The sequence below is a fragment of the Topomyia yanbarensis genome, chromosome 2 (genome assembly GCF_030247195.1).
Source record: "Topomyia yanbarensis strain Yona2022 chromosome 2, ASM3024719v1, whole genome shotgun sequence".
Taxonomy (NCBI): Eukaryota; Metazoa; Arthropoda; class Insecta; order Diptera; family Culicidae; genus Topomyia; species Topomyia yanbarensis.
The window spans coordinates 416,791,310-416,818,703 of NC_080671.1; the positions used below are offsets into that span (position 1 = coordinate 416,791,310).

At 38.1% G+C, this 27,394-nt stretch overlaps 1 protein-coding gene across 2 annotated transcripts in view; it reads left to right on the plus strand.

Annotated features, from left to right (window-relative positions):
• Nucleotides 1-856: 856 nt before the first annotated feature.
• Nucleotides 857-27,394, plus strand: part of LOC131685175 (elongation factor 1-alpha 2) — a 43,042-nt gene continuing 16,504 nt past the window's right edge. Inside the window, exon 1 of one of the 2 annotated variants that reach the window (XM_058968710.1) lies at nt 857-1,019. The gene's annotated coding sequence lies outside the window, so the exon portion shown is untranslated. Of the gene's footprint in view, nt 1,020-1,202; nt 1,355-27,394 lie in introns of those variants that run through there. The other variant, XM_058968711.1, reaches the window with a different exon arrangement.

Here is a 27,394-nt window from a genome sequence, read left to right on the forward strand (position 1 = left end):
ATGATATCACAATGAAAATAACTTTCTTGAGTATTTCTCCACTTCAACTTTAAACTACCTTTATTCTACAAAGTACTATGCGTCGCCATGAAAATAATCATTTCGACCAAACCTGGAGTAATTTTTCAGCAACAAAAAGCGCCTTTCTTGTATACTTTCTACCTCGATTACTACGGCATCATAATAAAAATGTGCAATACTTTTTCCCGGTCAATTGTTTTGGACAATATTATACAAAAATTAAGCAACCACCATAAAAACGACTGTGTTATTAACCATAGAGAAAATAAACAATCTCGTCAAATCTCATTATTACTTACGCGCTATTTAAAATAGCGCCAGAAGCACACAAGGATAATAAAATGCACCGCTAGTCCCCAATGGGTTAAGCCGGCAACGCTAACACGAGTCCGGCTCGTCCCCATCCCGGCCGCTGACTACAGTGCACCGAACCGAACCTGCCAAATAGCTCGATGAACGTTCTCCTTTGACGGTGAGTGTGATTCCGAGGCGAACGAAATATTGATTATTTTTCCCGGGTGCGCCTAACCCGGCATTTGCGGATGGACGGCCCGGCGCGCGGTCTCCAGCCACCACGTGGGTGGAAGGGGATTGCCGGCCGGCAGTGGCTGCATGAGTTGAAGCACTATTGCATAGGGGACGGGTTGGATGCAAAAGGTGAACCGTGGCTCGTTTGGAAATGCGGGAGCTTTCAAGGACCAGCTCGGTCGGGATGCATTGATGGGTGGCTAACGGGTTCATCCTCTCTCGCTCGCGGTGGGTTCCGCCGCGACGCCGCTACTGGTCGAGGTTGAAGAATCGGCGCGCATGTGCAAAATCGTGCGAAATTCAGCCTTTCATTTCTTTGTGCTCGTGGTAAGTGGAACGTTTTTCACTTAACTCCTGAAAATTTTGTGAAAATTTGTGGAAATTCTCCACTGGAACGGCAATCCTGTGCTTGTGGGCTGTGTTGAAAGGTTTTGCAGCCACCGTGGACGTTTGCAAGTTACCAAGAAAACGTGAGTTTTCCCTGAATTTTCACAAAATCCTGACCTGTTAGAGGTTCGATTTTTCCTTTTCCACATTTTGGTGTTCGAGTGAAGTGTTGAGACCACCCGGTGCCACACGAACAGGGCGAACCAGTTGCCAGTGTTCGTGTGGGTCATCGGTATATTCTCCATCGCAGCCCAACTTCACTATCATTCCAAGGTTCTCCTCAGGCCGTGCTGACGTGCGGAAAGATTTTTCCAGAGAGGTGTGCTAGTGGAAAAAAGCAGCCATTGGTGGTGCTAGTGAAAAGTTGGAGAACAGTTCAACGTTTTGTGCGTGATTGCCGGTAACCGGATCAAAAATCGTAAGTGTTAACCACACTTTTCGCGAAACAGATAAAACATGCGGAATAGTAGCGGAAAATGTGCTTTTTCTAATTTTAAAATCACTTCACCGCTGAGTCAGCGGCATGAATCAGCGTGCAAGTGCCGATAACCCAACACCGGACAGAGACGGAAAATGGAAAATGTCTGCCATGTGGAACGAAGGAAATTTTCCGAATTGATTCAATTGAATCCGGTAGCCCAACATGGTCGATGTGACTTGCGAAATTGGACACTAGTAATTAGAATGTATCCCGTATGTAGTGAAACAATCGGTATGTGCACTTTGACGAAATTTGTCGCAAGATGGTGAAATGGCTGCCATTGAAAGTCTGGCTGTCTGGCTCCGGACCGGCCATCTTTATTACAAGGACGTTTCGAAATGCGAAGTAAAGTATTTGATGTGATGGCAATTTGACCGACGATTAGTTTAAGTGGTTTGATAAAGTGATACAACGATTAGATTTCTTTTTTTCGACGTGAATTTATGAAACTTGAGGCATGCACATGTTTTCGGTAGTACAAATCTGTTAAACTTAAGGACGTGGCAGTTATGTGTGATCGCTCGTGTATTCAAAATTTTTATTGTAATCATGAGTCTGTAAATTTTATTTTGATGTTCATCAGAGAATGTCTACTACATTTGAATGTTGCTATCCTCTTTATCGTATTACAGAATCGATGCTGATGCCCATCATGGTTGATGATAGTCAGCTCTATTGATTGGTTCGGGTCATCCTATTGGTTGAACATATTGTCTTAAGTGCGTGAGAATTTAGAAAAATTAACCATAAATTCCGTCACACTAAAATTAATACGCACCTTTCTCTTAATAACCGATTTTTATTATGACGTAATTTGAAGATTATTTGTAGGTATTACTCGCAGAGCTTCCGCCAAGGTGTTTAAAATACCGTTTGGTGATAAGTGTACAATACCATTCGGCCATATTGAATTTACGTAGTGACAGCAAACATCATTAGGTTTGTTCCAGAACTTTTTTTATTTCGATTCTAGAGGTTTTAACCTCTGCGTGGCATGAGAATCGAATTCAATAAATAGCATAAATGGCAAAGAATTCCAACTATACTAGATCCGTCTCTGTTCTACAACTTACTTTTGTAGAGGTGATCGCAATACTGTTGGGAAGCTGTGATGATGTTGGAGTGGTTAACGCACCTTACTAGACTGGGAGATCGCAGTTTCGATTCCTGCTCCAGGGCATATGAAGACTTTTTTTTCAATAGGTCCAATCTACAAAAGAGAGCCTCTCTCTGTATACTTTCTCTTCCGCGGATTACTCGGTCACATTTCTGATTTTCCTTCAACTATTTGCGTGATAAGATAGTAAAGACCTTGGTCTTTCGAAACATACTGATGAATGTTTAAAAAGTTTTACGGTTTTGCAGTAATAACACAGACTAACAGACATAACACTATGAGGGAATTCCATCAAAAACATCGATCCAACCATTTTCCCAGTACACTAGCTCCACCTTTTATTCACGGTCCCAAACATGGTGGATTGCTCCTCAGGGTTGGGAACAATTTTTTCACTAGTAGTCTTTCCCCCATTTGCTTGTTTATATGTCAGTGGCGCCATAATTTCAAATGTGGCCACAGTCCCAACTACAAATATATTTAAAATGACCGTAAAAGCGGGCGAAGCTTAAGTGTTATTGCTGTTAGTCTGTGGTAATAATCGAAAGAGACAGCGAAAAAAAGGGCTCTCATTTGCAGATTGGGACTAATGAAAAAAGTCTTCATATCTTTTCTCAGCGTGTCCAATAAATAAGTAAATTGTCACGCTATTTTCATTCTCACCGTTCCGGTTTTTCTTTTTCTCCCTGTTAAACTATGCACGCAGACAAAGTCGACATGAATAATGATTTTTACTGTGAACCGTGTTTACCAACACTGACATTAAACTGTGAAGCACAGCACACAACTGTGGAGTTTGTAAACAAATTTATGTCGACTTGCTAGTCGATTTCGTCAGAGTGCACAGCCTAATTTATCGTTGCACCTGTCCCTAAAAACCACAAAAAAAGAAAAAACGAAACTTACGTCAAAATAAGAAATATGAGAGCTATTTTTGTTTCAAAAGATGGCCGCTATTAGAAGGTTTTTTAACTGAGCCGGTTGAACCTAAACAATAACAAACAAACGACAAAATTGACAGTTCTCGACAAACATTTAGTTAGGACCACTGTCAAAATTAACTTTGAGTGGAAATTCCGGACAAACCATTACTCACCAATCACAGATGTTGATAGTAAACAAAAAAGAAAAGTTTTTTCTTTCGTTAACTGCTGTGAATTGTATTCGGCCAGTAACGGTTTGTCCGAAATTTCCTTTCAAGAAATTTTGACAGTTGGCTGTTACGCCGTAATCGTATGTTTGTCGAGAGTTGTCAAATTGCACAGTTGACCCACAGAGAATAAGAAAAGAGGCGAAGAGTGAAAATCCGTCAAAACAGTACAAACTTTTTTATTATCATTATAAAAGTACAATAATACCTCAATTGTTACTAGGGCTCGAAGCCCAAAATATTGTCTCACACCCTAATAAAAAAAATTATTCACGAACTTTAACCCATATAATCCAACGATTCCACATATTGTTTGGATTATACCCTGAACAGGTCGTTAGGCTCTTGGATCATAAGATGTTTATTAGGAGAATCATTGCCACTAAAAATATTAGAAAAGACGCTATGTTTCGTTTGAAATTCCAAGTTAACCGTCAATAAGAGTTGTCAATCGCAAATGTTATGTATTATTATTGGGGAAGCATTGTTGCCCAATCCTTCAAAATTACAAAATATTTTGTTAAAATTTCGATTCTCAAACCAAATTCGTTGAAATACAATCGTTGTAAGAAACGCTATTGAGAATGTGGAATGGACAATGATATCGTTTCGTCGGCATATTAATTGATCAAATAATCTGAGTATGTAATTTAGGTACAGTCGTGACTCACTGGTTGGACACTTTTTAACTGGACCGCTTTTTAGTTGGACCTCCGCTAGTTGGACCATTGTCCAACTAAAAAGCATCTGGGCGCCAAAATCTCATGTCAAATTTACTTTGACAATCAATCTGACATTATTTAGAGATGTGAACAGATGCATTTACGCTCCCAACATCTCCTTTGGAGAGTTTTTGACATTTGTCAGCGAATCACGACTGCACCAGTTTCGAAGTACCGATTATTCATACTATCGCATAAGAGTTGGTGCGACAATCGGCCAAATAATCTAATAGAGACTAATAATCTAAAAGACGCAAATTTATTTAGACGGTGCAAAAATCAGAAGATTTTTTTATGGAGAGATAACCCAGCAAAAGGATGGACATCGTGAAAAATAAGGTCACGTTTTTACACACGATAACAGTAATGGTTTTTGGACTTTATAAAACCATTCATTAACGTTCACTTTCAACGTTTTCCAAACGATAAACCAACGCTTCCACCAACCATATTGACTATTCCCCTTATGGTTGGTATCACACCAAACATATGCCCAATAGGGTGTTACGTATCCAACTTTATACGTGCCGTATTAACAGCCTACACCGTCTTCTACGTAATTTATGTAATATAGTTCTATGCAAATCATTTCGATTTGTTATTCTCCACCTATGGCAGGTGGAAGAAAACCAATCGTCGAACACACTAGTACAGTTACAGATTGTTAAGTACTCTATAGCCCTTGTTTGACACCGTGGTTCAAGCCAGCTTGACAAAAACGCCCCTTTAGGTATGTAGGGTATTCATTGAACACTATCGTAGGGTAATTTTCTCTTACTGGATGGATGACGTAAACCACTAACTTCAGAATGAGGACTATCGACATATTACGAACTAGACGATTTTGGTCGATATTATGTAATATAAAAAGCGTGAAAGTACCCTTTCAAAAAGGCGAAATTTCTCGATCAAATTTACGGGGCATTATGATATGGCCCTAGCCTGGTGGTTTGGATGATGCTGCTTTGCTTTTTCTATTTCGATCCTCTTGGTTTCGAACCTAGCATATGAGATTATGACAATATCTATTTGGTTACAAAATTTGTGCAAAAATCAGTTCAAGTTATATACTTCATTAGTTATACACATATTTATTCAGAACTATTTCTTCAAAGGGCGCCATTAAATTGCATCACGGAAAAACGCTGTAGAAAATTACCTAGTTGACCGATCCTTTTCATACTTTCAGACAATAAAATGTAACCCATTAGTAAGCTTTTGGTATATTTATTTTATTCAACTTCAATACCATAAACGTACGCTCGCACCTTCCGCTTAACTTAACTCATAGGGTTCTGTACAACATCTGGCAGCAGCTTCTTCTGTGCGGAATCCTACACACTCAATTCGGATCGGTAATTTCTCAACAGCCGTGTAGTCAGCAAATTTAGAAACTGATATCTCAGTCAAATCAGATCTGTTTGCTGATTTTCGGTGAAATATAATCCGAGCCTCAGCTATCAAATGTTACTTTTACTGAGATCTCAGCAAAAAAATTGTTTACTGAAATTGCAATTGTTGAGATTTCGGCAAAAGATGCGAAAAAGCTGAGATTCGGCAGAAAAATTTAATGTTTACTTTTCCTTCATGTCTTCTTCAGATTTTACCTCCTTGGAATGTTTCCGTAGTGCCTGCTGCATAATTGCCCAGTAGTTTTCGATGGGCCTTAATTCCAGCGCGCTGGGGACGAGAGGGGTTATGAGCAGATCGCTTGCCAAATCATATATTTATTGGCAAACTTTGAAAATTTCTGCTTCCTTAGTTCCTCCGGAACACCAAACTTGCGTTGGGCGGTGAAAAATAGTAGCCCCAGAAGTCTCGACGTAAGTCTAATTATCCATGACCCTGACCACTAATAGAACATCCATTCTGACCCCATTTCTCTTTCCATTCGATGCTCAGAGTTTTGTAGCGACGTTTTTTTTCCATTCTGGTAGCGACGTTGATTCACACAACTCACCGTTGACTGCACGATTCCAAGTTCTTTTCCGCTGTCCCGTTGAGAGAGTTGAGAATTTTCCAGGTGTTTGCGCAAAATCAATTCCATTGCTTTTGAAAAATTCAGTGTGAACAATACACTCTAAACTCCTTCTACCCGAATTTTCAAGAAAAAATACCCAATGAGCTCTACAGCGTTTTTTTCCGTGATGCAATTTGATGTGGGATACCCTTTAATCCATCTTTTAGTTAAAATAAAATTACCATCTAGAAATATCTGCTAAACACATAGTGCACCGAAACAGGACGCAACAGCGCTTAGCCAAACCACAAATACGAGCGGTCAATTATCGCTTCATATCTCGTTATTCCACTACAAATATGTGAAACATTGCACTGATACAAACCTTTAGTTGCTGGAGAAATTATTTATGATTAGGTATTTCATTGTTCAGAAATACGACGGTTTCATTTTTCGTCATTTCTGCTTCATATACAGTACCACAATAAAAACAATCTGCATCCAGCACACAGAAAAGAATGAGCAGTGCAGCCAAACTAAAATATAAATTTCAGATGTTTAGTTTTCAGCTGCTCATAAAATTCAACTTATGTCAATGCAATACATGATCCAACAAGTATATTAATATCAAGTAAACATTAGAATTAAAATACGTTAAAACACTCGCGACGCACCAGCTTATTATCAATCTATTCCTGAGCCGGTTCGGAATCCTGAAATGATTACACCTCAAAGGAAACAACCGATTCCACCATATAATCGGTTGATACATTTGTGCTGGTATCCATACTGAATTCACTCACAATTTCGAACCGGTTTGACTGGGTTGAGGTATAATCATGTCGGTAATTTTGAAATGGCTAGGTTAGCCGCTGTCAATTCTGTCAAACTCACCTACCAAACGAAATAATGACAGTTGCGCACCGCACATTCGAAAATGTCTTCAATTTTTACACAACTTTATCACTGGAGCTGGACGTCTGTTCTCTGTGATGCAAAGTTTGATGCGAAAGTAGTAATTACTAGTTGTTAGATTCCTGCGAGCGCGATTCTGGGAATCCTTCCACTTACAGCAGGTCCTTCATGTGTGTAATGTTTGTTTATTTTGATCGGATGAAGAAAGTAGAATAATTCGTTTTACAAATCATGATATTGGCGATTTGCGGCAAAGCTAAAATTAGTTATGCGACACCTATGATTCAGCTCATGAACTGGTGAAGTGATACAGTTTGCTTTTTTCACACGCAAGTGAGTCGTAGCTTACAACAAAAATTTCATTTTCTTCTCGGAAAAAGCTTACCACTGCCAAAATATGAATAAAACGAGTAAGAAATTTAGTTTATCTGCAATTATTTTAAAATTACAGCCATTTGCAACTATTTGGCTCATAGTCGCGGTATTATTGTGGTTATAAAAAATTGTTCCATAAATAAAGTTCCAACTCGAAACCGAGACCCAATCAGTACCAGTGTAAAACTTCTTCATATTTTGGACTACGTACGAGATTCAGCGAAGACTATCAGAGAGAAGTATCGGCTTGTGTATGATACAAAGCTGACACTTTCCTATTAGCCGGATATATTCTTTCCGTCATCTGGAGAGTTTACACCATCTCATGAAGGTTTAGCTTAACTTAGGAGGAACGGGAAATGATGTTGCGGCGGCTACGGTGCTCAACAAATTACATTTCGGAACAGCACACATATAGCTTTGCGAATAATATTAGAAACCACTATATTTTACACCCTTTTCGCAAGATGTTTACTCATCATCTTATAAAATGAAGGTTTTCCTTCATTTTCATAAACAATTATCAACAAATTGATCGGTGATTTGGTGTGCAAAAGTTATTTTTTACCAATGTTTACAGAAAATATATGCACTACGACAGAACAGAATCAAATCAGCAACACTTTGCTTCCAGCGCTATCTGTGAGCGGTTTCAACCTAGAATCACCAATGGCGTCGGTGATCTGGATACCCACTCAGAAATTTTTTGACGCAATGGAATATAAACGGTAATGCGTTTCAACCAGATTTTTTTAGATGCCGTGAAATTTGGCACGCCAAGGCAGTTATATTTGAATTACTGCAGTGTTAATAGCTGCACAGAATAGAACATTTATTTTCAATTGTGCTGAAAAGTGAGGCAGATCTACAATTAACATTTTAATTCCCTTCTAATTTTTTCTTGAATCCTTTCGCTAAAAATGATTAACAAGTATTTTGTTGTTTTGGATTAATGGTATTTTTGCAAGTTATGAGTTTTTGAACTTTTGATGTTTTTAAAATTGAACATTTTTCAATCACTGATAACTCAAACACTATTCGATGTACGCAAAAAACAATTAAATAAAAAAAAGTTGTATTTTTGCATGAGCTTACTGGAAAAATTACGAAAAAAACTGTTGAAAATATTTTGTGAAAATTTGTGAAATGTCTCAAAATACTTTGTTTTGTGAAATGTGTCAAAATACTTTGCAAGATATTACAGTTATAACATTTTAAAAAGGTAATTTTGCGCTAAATGCCCGGTGATAGATCTGTTATAACTGAGACATCTCGTAAAGTACTTCGAAATCTATTCTAAAATTTTCAAAAAAATCTTCATAATATAATTAAAAATGTTTTCCAAAATACAGCAATTTTTTTTTCAATTTAATTTACTTCAAATATTTGCAGAATACGCGTCATTCTACGTCAAACTGACAACCAAACTTTTAATTCCTTTTAAAATATTTTTTTTCCTTCTTTAACTAAAAATAATTGACGCGTATTTTTAGGTTTGGCTGAATATAATATTTTTTGCAAATTATATTTCAATCACTGATATCTCGGAAACAAATATCGATGTATGGTAAAAATATTAAATAATAAAAGTTGCACTTTTGAATGAGCTCGCTGAAAATATTGGTATAATAGTTGAGTCATGTATTTTTCAAGTATTGGAAGAAAATAAAAAAAAATAAATGAAGCCAAAAAAAAACTTTTTTTCATGAAGCTTATAATTATTGAGAAGATTGCGTAAAAATTTCAGAATAGATCTCGAAGTACTTTACAAGATAACTATTTCAATTACGACATTACCAAGGTAACCAGTAAGCATTAGTGTATGCAGTGAAGTAGCATTTAAAATGCTTCTTGCAGTATATTACCATTCGTTATACATAACTTTTGTTAATCAGCATTCAAAGAACTGTTTAATAACTTCGTGCCGGTAAGCAGCATTCTGAATGCACAACAGCAGTAAAGAATCATTTTTATGGCACAGTAGTAATATAGCTGTATATTTTGCCAAAAGCAACTTAAAAAAAGCATTTAAAACAACTTAAGCCGTTAAGGCGCATTTTGCATGCTTATTGGTTACCTGGGTAGTTATAATATTTATAGTTACTCACTACGTCAACAATGAAATTATTAAGCTAGAGCTTGAACATTCGCATGGGATGCCAACCCAGTAAAATTCAGCTGGAAATGAACTGGAATTCTGGCTGGTTTCAGTTCGTATTCCGGCTCCAGTGACACTACCTGGAGCCGGAATACGAACTGGAACCAGTCAGAATTCCGGTTCATTTCCGGTTGAGCTTAACTGGGAGTGTTTTCTTCCTGAAATAAGAGCTGATAGTTTTCCGGCTTTTGTATCTGCCTAACTATGGATATAGTAACTATAATTACGACTGGCCTATTACATGGCGTTTAGTGTAAAATTACCTTGTTTTAAACATGCAGTGTGAGCATATTTTGGTGTTACAAAATTAGTTTGCTGTGAGTCTATTTAGATGTAAAATTTGCAATATAATTCCTTAAGAAGTATACAAAAACATCACTAGTAGCAATCGAAGTCCTATTAAACTCCTAAAGCCTTAAAACTTATAACTTGTTGTGTGCTGTCAATTTAAAATTCCTTTATGTTCATACATAGGGCTACGTAATTCGTTTCGATTATCGAACATTTCGACGAAGAGAGTGTAGTGATTCAGTTCGTAACAAAAATGTTATGAGAGGCCACCAAGAGCTGCACAAATTCGTTCGAAGAGTCACTTTGTAGAGCCACTTTTTTGTGCCTCCCCTCACTGGCAAGCAGGTAGGAAGGCGAATCAAACTACAATTCAGATATAGTTTGATCGGAAGAACGCTTTTAAAATGTTTTTTTAGTTGCCTTGTCTACTTCTGTGCGCGTGGGACCAAGATTCACACTAAAGAGCCTCTTAATTTCTACTCTTTGAGGTGTGCAGCCATGGAGTAGAATGCACTTATTTGAGCAACACACATCGGAGTGAAGAGGTTTATTGTGAAAGAGAAGAGCGGTGGTTCGCATGAAAAGTGCAAAGAGCGTTTTTTATTCTTCTCTTTATATGCTCTGAGGTACATTACATCTCTGTCACAGGGTTAGCAAAATACACACGTCAAAAATGGCGGGTGGCCCAACACCGGGAACGCTCCCCTACAGTTTCAGCTTTAGTGAACTTTTTAATTTTAAGTGGATTTCAGTAGTATATTATCAAAATATAAACAATAATAAATAATGACGGTCTTTAAAGCAATTGAATGTTGACTTCAGAAAGATATACAGCCCATGAGGATAGGTTATTTTCAATACATAAGGTCTGTTGTTCCCCGATTTCTGTTAACCCTAATTTGATGGAAGATGGAACAAATATTTACCTTATCCGTGCTAACAAAGTAACACCAAAGCACATGTTATAGGTACCTACCACCAGTCAACATAATCTATTCATTTCAACCATACCGGTGATAACAGGAAGCATGCCTCGCTAATAAAATGCTCTGTGCTCTCAGCACGCCATACGGGGACCACTTTGCGATTAGATGTGAAATTCGCCACACTCGAGTTGCGCCACGGTTCAGCAAAATCAGCACTGTCTCCCGGGGAGGTAAAATTATCAAATGAAAAATAAAAATGAGTTTTTTTAGTTAAGAGTATACTACGTGAACGTGAGTAACTGAACTCTGAATCTAATTTAGCAAATACAGAAAGTATGCTCCGCCGAACAGCATTTGAACTTCCAGTGACTCAGTGACTTTGACTACCAAATACTTTATTAAAACCGTATTTCTCCAGTAGTCGGTTTTGTTATGTCTCCTAGACTAAGAATATAGGAAAAATATACTCATCAAAATCAGGATGCCACTTTATCTTTAAAATATCAGAAATGTAAAAAACCTTGAAGATGCTACATTGCCACGGTCCGTTGTCGACCGTAGATTTGCAAAAAAAACAATCCAACATATCACCGAGAAGAGTTTCCTCACCACATGTTTCACGTCCTGAAGTTCAGTAGCTGCCAGGGATGCCACATGTTTTGGTGAAATGTCTGTATAACAATAATTAAAATGTCTGTAAAAGTCTGTAGATGGCATTTTAAAACTCAGTTACATTAGAACATTACTTTAAAAATAGATTGAAAATAGAATATTATTCAGAAAGAATTATTCATATTCGAATACAGTTGCTCTAGTGTTATTTTGCTAAAACTATTACTATTTTAAAAGTCTGTAGATGTTTGGTTCCGTTTGTAGGGGACTACCAAAAGTCTGTAAAATACAGACATGTCTGTAAATCTGGCATCGCTGGTAGCTGCTGTGGCGATAATTTGCTTTTTTGATTGTTTTGTCTCTTTGCGCGTTCTAATTTTAAACTGACGACTCGCAAAAAACAACCAGTTCAACCGGTGTAGTTATACCTCCTTCTATATACTGCTCGATTGTCGTCATGCGGTAAGAGGCCTGTCCAAGCGATAAAGTTGGTGCTGCAGTTTCTGCTACCTATGCCTAAAGTCTGATAATGTGAAGAAAAATTGCACAGGCATGCCAGGGCTCATTTGGGCTTCAGGAAAAAATCCTTGGAATTCGCTTTGCACTTAGGGGAAAACGGAGTGCAATCGACGCTGAACAATTACATTGAAAAAATTATATATTAAATTATAACTCAAAATTTGCTGGAAATTTTATATTATCTAACGCAAATTGTAAGTTAACCAATAGTAACCATCTCTAAAGTATCGTTATTTATTTATTCATTCATTCAACTTCAAACAACTCCTGTGCCCCACGCTTCCCTAGCAAGTGCTCTCGTAACATCTAACATGTGAGCAGGTCGATGGGCCATGTGGAAGTACCGAGTCGGTTGGCTGTACCATACTATTCAGCAAAAAAATGAGAAACCAACAACAGCTTAGTATTTTACTTGTCATTTTTCAAGTGCCAACGTTGATTGTTTTATAGGGTAGATTCTACAACAAATGGAACCCGGTTACTCAACCGCCTCATTTGGGGCAATTTTCAGGCAATTCCCCCTCAGAGCACCTGGACACCGTGGAAGTACTGACCCAGTCAAAACGACTGATGCCATGACTGTGCGATAACCAGAAATATGTGAGCCCGTACGTGGGACGAAAATTATGCCGCGAAAAGCGCATGCGCGTTTTTTCCATTTTCCGTTTGTTTTGTGGGTGGCTGATACTTCTCTGTGGAATGTATGGGAATGCAATGATTGAGTGAGTGGAGACTACCTTTTAGAGATTCATTCAATCGTCTGGGGGATGAGTGGGGCACTGAATAGGCGTAAGGTAGACTCGATGGCGGTAAGCTCCGATCAGGCTAATACCGCTTTCTGGTATTATCCTTGATGTTAAACCTTAGTTTAATACGGTTTAAGAGTTTACCACTTGTCACTGCATGAATGCCTACATTCTGCTGACAAAAGTGAACAGAGCAAAGAAGCGGTTTATATTTGAATTTTTTCTTTTCTGTACTTGTGCTTCTTTAAAAGGATACCGTATCCACTAGAAAAACATTATTTCTTTTGTCAGTAATATTGTCTATTTTTATGTTGCAAAAAAAAGATCGGTCATGTTTTTTCGCATTTCAATATTTTGAATCCCCTGTTCGGTGTCATTTGCATCATTTGCTCACAAACCAGATGAGAATACATAGGGTTAAACTGTTCGTATTTTTTATCGCGGTATTACAATGAAACAATTATTATAATTGCGATATCATAGCAAAGTTGTTAGGAAAGTAATTTTCGATTGAGCCTATAAATTAGGCAATCTGTAGGCTTTAGCTTTGAAAAAACTCAGTGTACTCGTAGAGACATCTTGTGGTGAAACAGAAGCAGTTAGCATAAACAAACACTACTTGTAATCAGACATTTTAGCTCATTTTCTCATTAGCGTGTAAGATGTTATTTCATATTTCTATTGTATATGTATCGCAAATGCATCTTGTCGGTCGATTGTCAATACCGCGGCCGTACTAGTGTTAAGACATTCAAAATAAAGTTCTCTTGAGGATATCAAGGATATAGCATTCTACAGACTGGAAAGCAGATAGCTATCAGTGAACCTGCTAGAGTTCAACAGGTTATGGGCCCAGGACCTTTGCCAGCGACTGCATCATTAGATGATGACATCGAAGAAATGCAGCTATGGACTACCAGTGGCCGGTATCATCGAGTTCGAGCCGGAGGATTCAGTGGAAGGAAATGGCGGTGGTCTACCAGTTTTGTCAGGACCAATAGCGTCTAGCAGAGGCCTGGCAATCAACAGCGGCATATAAGGATTACAACCTGGAGGCGGATTGATCGAAGCCAGATCTGGTTCGTCCGTCAGTTAGTCAGACCAGGAACAACCAGCGATCATCCCCAATTCAACCACTGTCATGATGATGGAACGGAGAAGTCTGGCTGTAGGAGTGTTCAACGGCAATGAACGTGGTTTCGTTGCGTGGAAATGGAGACTGCAGCACCATCTCACCAGGATCAAGCTTATTCATACACTGGACCGTACACCTCTGGATGAAGAATTCGCCAGGACAGACCCACATGCAACTGAGCAGCAGGAACAGATGCGTCGAACGAAATACATTCAACGATGTGAAGAATCTACAACGAGGTGACACTAAAAAATGTTAACAGCAAATATGCGAACGAATGCATGGACACGCTAGTTCATGCATATCAACGAACAGGTACGCTCGTGGCCATATCATTGCGGAGGCAACTGTTGACGCTGGACCAGAAGCAGTTCGCAAACCTATCAGAACTTTTCAGTGAGCACTCTCGACTCAGCCGCGAGCTCGAGGTAGCAGACCCACAATCAAGCCTCATGGGAAGGTTACATACCTTATTAGGAGCAATATCGGAGAGATACAAGCATGTTGTAGGAGCTATATTGATTTTGCCACCAGATGAGCTATAGCACAAATCTATCAAGGATATTCACCACATGTCGCAGTGGTCGAGAACGTAGAGCCCCCGGACGGATGGATGATTACGAGACAGCCTTATGCGTAAGTGAAGATATCCCCCAATCAGTAGAACTGTTAAAGAATCAGCCGATTGGGTAAAATGGAAGCAGGCCATAGAATTAGAACTGCAATCATTGAACGACAACAACACGTAGTCTGAAATGGTGGACTTACCAAACGAACATAAACCAATTTAATCAAAGTGGGTTTACACGATAAAAGATGATGGTCGATATAAAGCTAGATTGGTAGTGAAATGGTGTTCGCAGAGACCGGGCTTTGACTATCAGGATCAGGGCTGGAAACTTGACATTTTTTATGAACGTCATAAGCTTACAAACTTTCACGCTGCTGATGGTTGGTGTACGTATGAATGTCGTTCAATGAATGTAATCTCTTTGGTGTGCGCGAATGCCGCCACACAGCAGTTTTGTTTCCCGCCACCAAGGCTGGAAGAAGTCATTTCAAATGACATTTTTATGCGAAGTTCGGGAAAAAAAACCAACACGACCGCCACGGCCCAAGTTCACCTACAGCTGTTATGCATGTAAACGGACGAGAGAAAAGCAAAAACGTTCGTGCTACTGAGCGTGCCTGTTACATGTTCGTGAAAGTTCGGTTATTCGGCTTGGTGCCGTAGTTTGGTTTCGTTCGCTAGCAGTTGCGAATGTATGTGAATGGCCCGTGTGTTTAACTTTCATCATCCGTAGCGTTGGAACTGTTGCAAATAAATTTCATAGCAGCGATTCAAAATGAATGTAGTGAACGACATTCATGGCTTATATTTGCAAGATTGGAATCTGCGGCAGTTCTTTTTTCGCTTGCTATAGGAAAGAACTGCAAGCAAAATATTGGCGGCCACATAGTATCGTTGAAGGGAAAGTTGTTGGCCATTGAAAATCTATAGTTTTGTATATTTACAATGCGCTGATGCGTCAAAATGGAAATATTTAGTTTATATTGAGGGAAAAATTGTTGGCCGTTGAAAATCAATAGTTTTGTACATTTACAATGCGCAGGGGGTCCGCCGATGCATGGAATTGGAAATGTTTTCAACTTTTCAGTAATGAGTTTTATATTGAAGGAGAAGTTATTGTCCGGTGAAAATCAATAGTTTTCTACATTTACAATGCGCTGGGGGTCCGCTGATGTGTCAAAATGGAATTATTTCCACCTTTTTGTGTTTTTTTATATTCTGGTTGCGGTTGAAAATCGAAATAGTGAACTGGCGCCTTTAGATTTTTCTCCTGTTTAGCTCTTGCCCAACTAAAGCGCATCTGGTATAGATGATGGGCAAGTTGATTCTCTAACATGTACACAAAAAAACAAAAGGCGCTGGTCAAAGTTTGATTTTCAACTGCAACCAGAATATTGAAGGGGAAATTATTGGCCGTTGAAAATAGATTTGTACATTTACAATGCATAGGGGGTGAGCTGATGCGCCAAAATGGTTTTTTTCAACTTGTTGGTAATGAGTTTTATATTGAAGGAGAAGTTGTTGGCCATTCCAAATCAATAGTTTTGGACATTTACAATACACAGGGGGTCCGCCGATGCGCCAAATGAACTTTTTTCATCTTTTTGTAATAAGTTTTATATTGAAGGAGAAGTTGTTGGCCATTCCAAATCAATAGTTTTGGACATTTACAATACACAGGGGGTCCGCCGATGCGCCAAATGAACTTTTTTCATCTTTTTGTAATAAGTTTTATATTGAAGGAGAAGTTGTTGGCCATTGAAAATTAATAGTTTTGTACTTTTACAGTGCGCAGGGTAGTCCACCGATGCGTGAAAATGGAAATATTTTCAACTTTTTAGTAATGAGTTTTCTATTGAAGGGGGAATTGTAGGCCGTTGAAAATCAATAGTTTTCTATATTTACAATGTGCATAGGGGTTCGCCGATGCGTCAAAATGGAAATGTTTTCAACTTTTTAGTAATGAGTTTTATATTGAAGGGGAAATTGTTGGCCATTGAGAATCAATAGTTGAGTAATAATAGTTAAATTATGCGCAACAACAAGCTTTGCCGCCTACACTGTTTACTGACTTGCAATTACGTGAAGAAAACGGATGAAAAGGTTATTTGCAGGTTTGGCAGAAATATGTTTTTCCTTACATCGTAAAATATATTATGCTTATTGTACGATCTGTGATGTATTTTTTTGAACAATTTCCGCAATATGTCTTTTATCGATTAGTTTTAATTACAGTAATGTAATTTGTTCAAAACATGACATGTTTCAATTGCAATTCGTTTTCAAAGTAGTAGCTACTTTCTCCAGTTTTTTTCATTTCGGTATAACGGTTGACGAGTTTCCACCATTTTGTGATTTATAATGGTAATACAGTGAAGACCAGTTTTTATCAGCCTATTGGTGAATTTTAGGCTGATAAAACGGGGACATTGACAAAATCGGGAAATATAATTTTCTAGTTTAACCCGCCTTTCAGTTTACTGGGTTCTTGTGGAATTCCAGCTCAAATAAAACAACCGAGTCAGAATGTCTGGTTTGATTTCCCCGAATGGAAAATATGTATAAGAAAAATTGCTATTGTTTGGGTACAGAATCCAGTCCTTTTTTCGATAGAAGAGTACAGATACAAAAGATTTTTTAACTCCCGGTACAGATTTATTTGTGGCAACACTGGCCTAAATCGCTAATGTAAACAAACTGAGTTTTCGCTAATATGATATTATGCGACTAAAATACTGCAAGGTAGCGGTAAAAATGATCGAAAACATTTCCTTTTGAGATTTCCACTATGGAAATATGCCAAAATGTAATGGCGGATTATGAAAAAAGAATATTTTTGTTCTTTAATTGTTTCTTATGTATTGGCACAAAATTAATTATGAAACAATTTATTTTCCTGATTAAAGGAGAAAAATAATGAAAATTTGGTCTTGCAATATCATCATTCTGTAACTTGATTATGCTACTACCGCATAAAAAAGTTTCCATTATGTCACATTGGCGGTTGCCCGTGTGCATTGTAAATTTCCAAAACTATTGATTTTTAACACCCAACAACCTCTATTCATTTTCAATGGCAAACGCATTCCCCTTCAATATAAAACTCATCACCAAAAAGCCGAAAGCATTTCCATTTTCACGTATCGGCCCCCCCTGCGCATTGTAAATGTACAAAACTATTGATTTTCAACGGCCAACGAATTCCCCTTCAATATAAAACTCATTACTAAAAAGTTGAGAACATTTCCATTTTGACGCATCAGCGCATTGTAAATATACAAAACTATAGATTTTCAATGGCCAACAACTCTCCCTTCAACGATACTATGTGGCCACTAATATTTTGCTTGCAGTCCTTTCCTATAGCAAGCGAAAAATGAACTGCAGCGCATTCCAATCTTGCAAATATAAGCCATGAATGTCGTTCACTACATTCATTCTGAATCGCTGCTATGAAATTTATTTGCAACAGTTCCAACGCTACGGATGAAGAAAGTTAAACACACGGGCCATTCACATACATTCGCAACTGCTAGCGAACGAAACCAAACTACGGCACCAAGCCGAATAACCGAACTTTCACGAACATGTAACAGGCACGCTCAGTAGCACGAACGTTTTCTCTCGTCCGTTTACATGCATAACAGCTGTAGGTAAACTTGGACCGTGGCGGTCGTGTTAGTTTTTTCTCGAACTTTCGCATAAAAATGTCATTTGAAATGACTTCTTCCAGCCTTGATCAGGATACATTTTCACCAGTTGCTTAAATGACCAGTATTCAAGTCATGTTGTCGCTAGCAAATGAAAAAAGCTGCTTATTCACCAAATGGACGCCAAAACAACCTTTTTGTACGGAGATTTACAAGAAGAAGTGTACATGCAGCTACCATGAGATGTCTTTGGTGAATCCAAGATAGTGCGTCTGCAAAAGAGCTTGTATAATTTAAAACAAGCCGGGCGCGTATGGAATGAACGATTCAATTTAACAAACCTTGGGTTTGTAGCCCTGCAAAACGACTGTTGTATATTTATAAAAGTAATACACTGTATGTAGTTTTGTGCGTAGATGATGCGCTCGTTATCGGACAAAACATAGAGGATATATGTTAGATCAAAAATGAGCTATCAAAGCAATTTCAAATGAAAGACCAGAGATATTGATCAACAGCTTCTAGAAATTTCTCAAGCAAATTACACTAAGAAGATATTGAAACGATTCGGTATGGACAATTCAAGACCGGTTGCGTGGGGCAGCGAAAGAAGGTTTATGGCTCACAGGATTGGAAGTAGATAACTTACCAATTGTGATATACGAAGACAACAGTCCATGCATCGGGTTCTCGTAAGAACCGCGTGAACACTAGCGGATGAAGCACATTGACGTGAAGTTTGCTTTCATCACAGAAATCATCAAGAAAGGCGACATGGTCACAAATATATTCCTACCCAGGATACCCCAGCTGACGCATTAACAAAACCACTACCTAGAGTACAACATAGAAATTTATTCGAGAAGTTGAACTGGGAAATTGAAGGGAGATGTTATGAAAGCAATTTTCGTTTGCGCCTATAGATTAGGTAATCTGTATGCTTTACTGACTCAGTGTACTCGTAGAGACATCTTGTTGTGAAACAGAAGCAGTTAGCATAGACAAACACTACTTGTAATCAGACATTTTAACTCATTTTCTCATTAGCGTGTAAGATGTTATTTCATATTTCTAACAGGGTACTTACAGATTTTTCTGCAATGTCACAAATTTTTTTCATAATTTTTGATCACAGATTCTTTTTTACAGATGACAGATTTTTGGCATTTTGATGAAAATTTCACAGATTTTTGGAAACATTGTGATTTTTCACAGATTTTTTGGAAATTTATTGCAGATTTTCACAGATTTATTTCCTGTTTAAGTCCCAGATGATGAAAAGATTTTTTTGACCGAAACACAGATTTCAGTGTGGCATCTGCAAATGCATCTTGTCGGTCGATTGTCAATACCGCGTACTAGTGAAGACATTCAAAATAAAGTTCTCTTGAGGATATCAAGGAAATAGCTTTCTACAGACTGATAAGCGGATAGCTATAAGTGAATCTGCTAGAGTTCAACAAAAGAAAAATATTGATACTACATTCCGTTGCGGAACTTGACCTTCTGTTATGACTAAGTTCGCAGCCGAATACTGGAGAAGGGCTATAGTTATAATCCTATTAACCACTAAGAATCATTTATGGTTGGGACTAGAACATACGACGAGAGGCTTATGAGACCACAAAACGCAACTATTTTTGAATAAGATGGATAAAGTTACCCCAGAAGGTTTAATGAAAAGAGGTATGAAAAATTGTTTATTGGCATATATTCAAGATTGAATATATAACGCGGAAGAAAGTCGAATGCGGCTGACCAAAGTTAGTATTTCTTATGTAAAAAGGTCCAGAGATTCAATTGAAACTATTTATAACAATCTCACGAAACATGTATACCTATTTTACCCCAATTCTACGTGCAACTTAAGTTTGAAGTCCTGGAAATTCTAGCTCTATATTTCGGTAAAAAACTAAATGCGGCTGTTCAAAAGGGATTCTTCTATTGTAATAAAGTTCCGGTTATCGTTTGAATATAATTAGAAAGACCGCACGGAATGTATGTACCCGTCTCACCCCAATTTCTCCCGTAACTCAAGTATAAAGTCAAACATAACTCTACATTTCAGAAAGAGGCTGAATGCGGCTGATCAAAAGCTTTAATTCTCATCCAAAAAATCCAGGAATCGATTGAAAAAAGTTAAATGACCGCACGAAACGTGTGTACCAGTTTTACTCCGATTCTTCACATGATAAATATGTGAAATTGTACAGACTCAATATTTCAAGAGAGGCTGGAAGTGGCTGATCAAAAGCAGTTTTTCTTATGTCCAGGGCCAGGCTATCGACTTAGCATACTTGAAATGACGCATGAAGCGAGTGTACTAGACTGCCCAGAAAAATAATAAATTTTTGAAAACTCAATCGGCCCACCCCTGAGTCGATTCCTAGTCACCACATCAGGCGTACTTGGTCCAAATTTGAAGCAAATCGGACAAGTCTAGCTACCGGACCAACGCTCCTGAACTTTGCATGGGATTTTTCGACAATTTACATGGAGAAAACCCACTATCTCGCATTTTCGCCGCTAGGTGGCACTGTATGCATCGTATTATCACTGTCAGTGAAAATAAGAAAGATAATTTAATTGTCTAAAAATTTTTCGAAGACTTCTAGTCAATCCGGTTTTGTTAAAAGAAGTTATTGAACTTTTAACGAAGTGATGTCTGAGTCAGTTTTGCATGGGGCGTAGCAGCGCATGGTTGTGTATCAGTACTCAACTCTCACGAACTATACATTTTTTTGAAATAATGGTTGTTAATGGATAGTATATTCAGAAGAATTGTAGTACATAACAATAGTTATGTTTTGGTTAGAAAATATTAGTTCCACCTGTGACTACATAGAGAGTGCCAACCCTAACTTTTCGTAGAAAAGAGAGAGAATATCAAAATGTTCGGAAGAGTTATTGCAAAATGCTTGTTCTACAACTTTGTAGAAATCACCCAATTTTATCTATCTCCGTTAAAAAGTTAGTGTTGGCGCCCTCTATGCGGTCACATGTGGAACTAAAATCTTTTAACCCAAAGTCCTTATATAGGAAGGTCCTAGCATGCGTCAAAACAAAAACTGCCTTTGCGCTCGTATGTGTGACAGTTTCTATGGGCGAATGGTAGCGTCTACGTCATCAATACCACGTTTTGGAGGCTGTCTCTGTTCACTACCACCAACAGTTTTGACGCATGCTAGGAATTTGTTTAGAGGGACTTTGCTTTTAACCAAAACATGACTCGCATTATTTACAATAATTCTTCTGAATATGCAATTAAGCTAAACCTAACCGTTATTTCACAAAAATGTATAGTTCTTGGGAATCGAGTACTGATACACAACCATGCGCTGCTAGGCCCCATGCAAAACTGACTCAGACATCACTTCGTTAAAAGTTTAATAACTTCTTTTAACAAAACAGGATGGACTAACAGTCTTCGAAAAAATTGTAGACAAATAAATTGTCTTCCTTATTTTCACTTACAGTGATAATACGATGCATACAGTTCCACCTAGCGGCGAAAATGCGAGCTAGTGGGTTTCCTCCATGTAAATTGTCGAAAAAACTTTTACAAACTTCAGAAACGTTGGTCCGGTAGCTAGACTTGTCCGATTTGCTTCAAATTTGGAGCAAGTACGCCTGATGCGATTAGGAATCAACTCAGTGGTGGGCCGATAGGGGTCATTTTTGTCTTGTCACTCTAGTGTGTACCCATTTTACCTCAACTCTTTCGATAGTACAAGTGTGAAGTTGTACCTTACTCAACCATTCAGAAAAAGGACTGAAAGTGACTGATCAAAAACAAATTTTTAATGTGAAATTGGCTAGGGAACCGATTGAAGATAGTTATAATGACGGCACGAAACATGTGTCGGTTGAAGTTATTGTAATTTTTAACACTAAACTTATGCTGATTCGTCTTACCCACGCACCCCCAGTTCCCCATATACATACAAAAACGTTTGTGCAAAATCAGATAACAATTGATCCAAACTAATCCTTTGCCGGCACGAATGAGGGAACTCCAATCCGAAAATCTACGCTAGTGACAATATTCTCCCGATCGATGTCGAACGCTTCGGACCGAGTCAAATCTTTGTTAAGTAAGCCCGCCCTGCAAAAGTAGCGCCTCGTGAGCGTCGTGACGCGCTCTGCCTTGCACTTGTCGTCGCGTAAAAATCCAATTGCATTAAAAGATAACAACAAATCCTCTGAGAAAGCCAACCAACAGTAGAAGCTGCCAATTTGGTACCGGCCACCTACATGTAGGTAGTTTCTCGTACAACGTCTAGAGCTTTCAATGGAGGAAACATGATGATTACAAAATACTGCACTCAAATTATGCAACAGCATCCGCGGTCTTCCTTATCTAGTTGTTTTTGTATACTATTTTTAAGAGTTTTCTAGCCTGCCTTAGGTCTTATCAATTTTACCAAAAAAATGGCATGTTGCCCACCGCGGTAGAAGCACCACCGCCCGAGATTGATATACATATACTTTAATGAAGTAGATTAGTGAAATAAACGAGCGACTATTTGCATGACACTGGTCAACTGTTTTCACCCCGAGGCTTATCAAGTTCAGTGGACCGTCGCTGTTTGTTTACGTTTACGGTAGGAGACCGAAAGGTGCCTGAACCAGTAACCAGTAAATATTGTACCTTCATTTTTTTTGTATTTTCAATTCATGAGTAATAGGTTGAAGGTTACGAGAAATAACAGTTCAGGTTTCTGAAAAATTTACAACAATGAGGAAGATTCGCGATTTCACGCATTTACAATCAAACCGTAGTTCGTTTGAAGATTAATGAAACCCTATTCCACACTCGAAATTATTATAATCTTGCAGTTTGGATTCGCTACTTTGCAGCACAAATTAAAAGAAATGTGTCATTTCTTAAAAACATTGACATAAGAAACATTGGTGCTTTTAGAGTTATCGGAAGATAAAAAAAAAACAAATTAATAATTTAAAAATATTGTGTACTATGTGTTCCAGATTAGCTTCTTCAAGCAAAGAAAGTCATTCCTATTGAATGTCAAGATTTAGATTTTTTTAGAAACATTGTCCACATCCAGTATAAATGTTAATTCAGGGATCCTTTTATTCAGAATGTTTCGGAACACTTTGAGAAACGCCTTCATTCTATATGTAAGTTTACCATACTTATACGGTTTATGGTGCGGAATAAGAAAAATCTTTTCATCCGGGTGGAAAGTTCAAGATAGCAATGATGATGGGTTGATGCGTTTGCGAATAGGAGCTCGCGTTTTTTTTTTTTTAATTTTGGTAAATATTTCTACTAGCACAACTGAATTGTACACGCTATCAGCTAGGCTGTCGAAGTAAAGGCTCCAAATAAGTTCCAGCGATGCAAACAAGTTGTTGCCAAGATGATAGTAATGAACTTAGGATCATCAAAACAAATCATTTCGGGAGATTGGACCTGTTTGGTATTGTCCATTCAGTTATTTTTTTTTCCGAGAAGCAATTTGTTTGTACATGTTATTATCAGTCTCTGTCTATTAGTGCTAAAGGAAAAATAATGTGTAGTTGGATAATGAATATGTATACGCTTTATGTTTGGAGTATAGACCAATAATCAAATAAAAATTAAACTACCTAGAACACTACGAATTATCGAGAAGTACATGAAACCAGGGCCGTAGAGAGAAAATCCGGGCCTTGGGGGGACCAACATAGAGGCCCCCACCATTGTAGATTATTCGAACATCAAAATGTTTAAGCTCCGATATTTATTGGAAAAAATACTTCTCTATTAAGTAAGGTGTATAGGGTGTCCGGCCATTAGGCCGAAGGCCGTAAGGCCGAAGGTCATTCGGCCGAAGGTCATTAGGCCGAATGGTCAATAGACCGAATGGTCATTAGTCCGAATGGTCATTAGGCCGAATGGTCATTAGGCCGAATTTTCATTAGGCCGAATAGTCCTTAGGCCGAATGATCATTGGGCCGAATGGACTTTAGGTCGGGTGCTTAATAGAGAGGAGGGAAAGGGATCCGAAAAAAAGGGATCCGAAACATATCCCGTACAGCTTTCGGAGCTTCGCGGTATGAGCTAAATTTTCGTATCTCGGTTGAACGAATCTCGTATTGCTTCCATTGTCTGGATATCATAAATATTTTTTTTTTCATTTGAGGTCCGAGCACATGGATTGAAGCGATGCGGGGTAGCCACGTTAGGCGCTATAATAATTTATTTTTTACATTACTTCGGCAACAATGTCCGGCCATTAGGCAGAAGGATGCTAAGCACATAAAATCTGTCTGTAATTAAAATAATCTGTTCTATCAATCAATAATGCTTTATAAAGTCTTGTGGAATGGAAACAATCCAATTTTCTTCTTTCATATTCCTTCTCTACCGTTTTGTCTCACCCTCTTCCACTATCTCTTTTTTTCTATTTTGTTCTACATTCTCTCTCAAAATCTCTAATTATTTCCTTAACTCAATTAATTTAAATCAATGATGTTTTATCCTTCTTTTTAATATGAGCTGTTCTTTCAAATTATATCCTGTCAATTCACATTCATAAAACATTGTATACAACTTTTACTAAAGTTCAATCTCTTTAATTCGATTACGGCAATTAAAGCGGATAACTTATTCTAGAAGTTGTCATTGTACATGCCACTAAGTTGCAATTTTTTTTAGAAGGCATGAACAAAAACACTGTCGGGTCAAATATTTCACCAGAAACACGCATATTTATTTATTTACTTTTTGAACTTTCTACCGCATGCAGCGAAGCCTGTGTGATGCGGCTTTGCCGCATAACCGAGGCCAAGGATCCGAAGCAGCGTAAAGCTGCTGAGGATCCGCCGACCCGCCGTCGGAAGCGGCGGCCCCTCGCAAGCGAACTTGTGATCTACTCGTTTGCCCGGATTATTCAAACATATGGGCTATCAATTAGTTTAAGTCCGACGGAGCGGTAGCGATGTCGGACATCACCCGAATTGAAGCGATGTGGCGTAGCCACATTAGGCGACCATTTTATTTTTTATTCCATGCAGTCAATAAATCAGTAGCGAGAAATGGGGTGTAAATATGCTAAACGTTATAATTTTAAGTTAAAAAAAAAATCAAATAAATCACCCTTCATTGAAAACTGATCATTCGTTTCCGTTCCAAACACTTCATCTATCACTCTTTGGTTTATTTGTTCTAATGGCCGTTCAGCCTTTTGCAATCGGATGAATGACCATTCGGCCTAATGGCCATTCGGCCTAATGACCATTCGGCCTAATATCCATTCTGCCTAATGACCATTCGGCCTAATGACCATTCGGCCTAATGACCATTCGGCCTAATGACCATTCGGCCTAATGACCATTCGGCCAAATGACCTTCGGCCTAGCGGCCTTCGACCTAATGACCCAGCATCGTGTATAGTAACTTTAGTTATGCATCAATTTTTCGCTGGGTTTGTTTATAATATAGTATATTAGTGGAACAACCAGATTTGAATAAACTTAGCAATGTTAATTAATTAAAGTTTTTCTCAATATCTCTTCATGAACATGAGCTTACAAATCGAATATACTACAACAGAATTGGCCGCAATAGGTGAAATTGCACAGAAAATCATCGAATGGGGCTCCCATTTTTTTAATACCTCTTCAAAAAATTAAACACATTCTGATTGGACAATGAATGGAAATGAAGCAAATTTTGGAAAATAGAAAGAATAAAAGATGGACAAATTGTAGAGGATAACAAAACCCGAATAAAACAACAAATACAAAAAGTTATAACATGCGGCTAAAATTTAAAAACAAAAATAAAATACTTATCTCTCTGCTGTCTAACTCAGCTTATGGAGGAAATTCGTTGCAGAATAATTAAATTACGATTGTATGTTGTCACTGCTACGAAGTCATCTTTGCAACATTCTCATCTCTTATAGGATGTTGAATGTCGAAAAAGAGAAAAAAATATTTTGTGTACGCTAGTTTAATTAAGATTAAAAAAATGTCACATTATTTGAATTGTTTGGTAAGTTGTAAGTTGCAAACTGATAGTAATTCACTGTCGCTATGAAGTTTTGTTGTGAACTCACTGGAAATTACTCTTAACTCGTCAAATGGTGGTGTTGGGAATTTTTGGGAATGATACGAAAAATCCGTAACTGGCAATATGTTTTTCGATTATCTCGTAACAAAAAGAACAAAGAGTTTAAAAATGAAGAGAGCAGGCCCGTGCGCAAGGGGAGGGTTTTAGGGATTCAAAAACCCCTCCCATGGGGGTTTTGAATTACTTTCGAAATATTATAAACTTGCTGTTCAGGGATGAAATTATACAGCGAGCCGTGTCATTCGAGCTCGGCCACTCTAGAAACAAATCGTTGAAAAAACCAAGGAAGAAACCTCGCGAAGGTGGCTGGTAAAGGGTATAAGTTATGTTGGTCGGCATCTCTGGATCGGTTCATGTTTCGGCATGTTTCGATATTAGCACTAGTTGTGAGTAGATCAGCTTCACAGCAAAGGTCGGTCAGCGGACTAGCAAAGTGATCTAAGGAAAAAGCATGATGTCAGAGAAAATCAAGATGTCGTTATTATTATTTATTGCCGATGATCTCTCCATCCGAGTGACTGACAGCTAAATGGCCCGCGAAAATGGTCATCGGTATCGGGAGGAATACCGCCGCCGAAAAATTCTTAGCAGCAGCTAGCAAATAAATAGGAACGACTAACGTTAAGAAGGATAAGAAACGCTGCGAAGGTGGTTGTAAAGAGATGTAAATCATTATGGTCGACATCTCTGGATCGGTTCATGTCTCAACAGATGACGACATTTGCAGCAGATCTGAGCAGGGCAGATATACCGAGAAGGTTGGACAGCAAACAAGAAAAAGCATCATGTGGAAAAACATGAACGATTAACACAAAATAAAAAGAGCATAAGTACAATCCCCACTGAAGTAGTGCCTACACGGAAACAATCCGATCATAAATCCACGAAAAAATGATCGCTATTTCGTGAACTGAACGATTTACGAAAACCGTGACCAAATTCCTGAAATTATGAGTAATAAACCTCGTATCCATGAAACAATTTGTGTTTCAACAAAACTAGATCGTCCCGACTATATGCATGGAGTTACGTTCAAATGTTTGGTTC